Source organism: Capsicum annuum, chromosome 3, assembly GCF_002878395.1.
Source record: "Capsicum annuum cultivar UCD-10X-F1 chromosome 3, UCD10Xv1.1, whole genome shotgun sequence".
Classification (NCBI taxonomy): domain Eukaryota; kingdom Viridiplantae; phylum Streptophyta; class Magnoliopsida; order Solanales; family Solanaceae; genus Capsicum; species Capsicum annuum.
Window position 1 is genome coordinate 243988095 of NC_061113.1, and position 2170 is coordinate 243990264.

Sequence of the window (2170 nt, forward strand, 5' to 3'; positions counted from 1 at the left end):
AATAAAAAGTTTTTCGCGCAAATGGATGATTTGTATGGGTTGATTTGTAATTTTGAAAAAGAATGACAAGTTTTAAAATTACTAGTTTGGTTCGAATTGATCTTAATTAATTTTAAAATTTTTAAAAGATATATTTTTTAAAACATTGAGTTGATGAGAACTCATTTCAACTCAGAGTGATCGATCGATGACTCGAGTCGGGATGAACATAATACCAACGCCATGCAATTACAAAGACTCGATTGGATTTGTAGTTGACCCTGCGAGCTCATTCATTCATTCCTAGTTCCACCTAAATCAACTTAGGTACTATCACTATCCTAACATTGAGTTGATGAGAACTCATTTCAACTCAGAGTGATCTATCGACGACTCGGGTGGGGATGAACGCAATACCAACACCATGCAATTGCAAAGACTCGATTGAATTTATAGTTGACCCTGCGAGCTCATTCATTCATCCCTAGTTCCACCTAAATCAATTGCAATAAAATCTGTTGCAACAAATGACTAAGCTGTTGAAAATTTTCAAATAGGTACATATATATTGCAATAGGTGACATATCTGATTTAATTATCAAATAGATATTTGCATCTGTTATGACAGATGACTGAGCTGTTGGAAATTTTCAAAAAGATATTTATATCTGTTGTAACAGATGACATAACTGATTTTATTAATTATCAAATGAACATTTTTATCTGTTGTCACAGATGACTGAGATGTTGGGATTTTTAAATAGATATTTATATCTTTTGTAACAGATGACTGAGCTGTTTGGATTTCTAAAGAGATATTTATATATGTTACAGCAAATGACATATCTGTTTGAAAATATTTTTTTCTCTTTTAATTTTAAAGCAAGAAGCTTCTGGTCCAAGTAGATAATATCAAGTAGTAGTACTTACTACTAAAGGCGGTAAAAAATATTTCTTAAATATCTCAAAAGTGAGTTCATTGAGCAGTCTTGTCTTGTCTTTTCAATGTCAATAGCCTTAGTCTCCTTCGTGCCTCTCAAATTATTAATGAAATTAATGAATATTAATTAATGAATATTGAAAACCACCACGTCTACGTACATAATACATCTATAGAAATTATTTCATCTCTTCCTTCTGCTACAGTTTATTTTATTCAACTCTCATATTTTTCTCTCTCCTCTTTAGGGTCACAACCTTTTTTCTCTTTTTTCTCTTCTCTTCTCATGAAGATCTTTTCGTATCTAAACTCATCCATATCTTTCCTCCTCGACTTAAATTTTTGTTTTGATCCCCTTTTTGATATTAAGGTATGACTCATTATTACTCTTTTATTCTCGTCTTCTTCTTTGCAAGTTATTTATATCTTGTTTTTTTATTTAATTACTATTTACCCATATCATATTTATTAAAAAAATTTTAAGGAACTTGTAAGTGTTGTATAAACAATCCAAAAAAATTTATTACAATATGAGAAAGAAATTATCTGTTGGGAGAAGTTTAAAAGCCTTGTTGGCAGTATCATTTTTCTTTGTATGCATTTTGTTTGTTTCATTATTGTTGATGCAGTTATTGATGTTGTTGGTGGGGTTGACGTTGTTGGAACTTATGGTGTGGTGTTGTTGATGGTTCTGGCACAAAAGATGTTGCTTTTTTGTTGTTGATGATGTTGTTGGAACAAATGTTGTTGTTTCTTTTTTGTTGATGTTTATGCTGTTGTTGATGTTCCAACAGATAAAAAAACTGTTGGAACAAATAAAACCACCAGAAAGGTTGGTTTGATGTATTCCATCAGACTCCACATCTGATGCAACAGATGGACAATGTTCTTTTTGTGACATTAATTTTTTCTCTTCTTTGTAGATATAAGGAACTGATAGTTGATCAATTTTTGACGGTCTATCGCAAGAGGCTGCAGTAAAGATGGGATCGGAGGAATAAACTATTTGTAGATGAAACCACTTCATATGTGGGAGGTATGTATTACTGATAATGTTATCGTGGAAACACACAGAGTGCACTAATTTTGTGAATGATGTTTTTACTGATTAGTCATAGATCGTTCAAATAAGATGTCTGCAATTTTACAGTTAAGTTTGGTAGGTCCGAACTGATAAGGCTGAGGGACCATGAATATGGTTCTGATAGCCTGTTAAGATTTAATGTCGGTTGTTGCTCATGTTTATTTGTC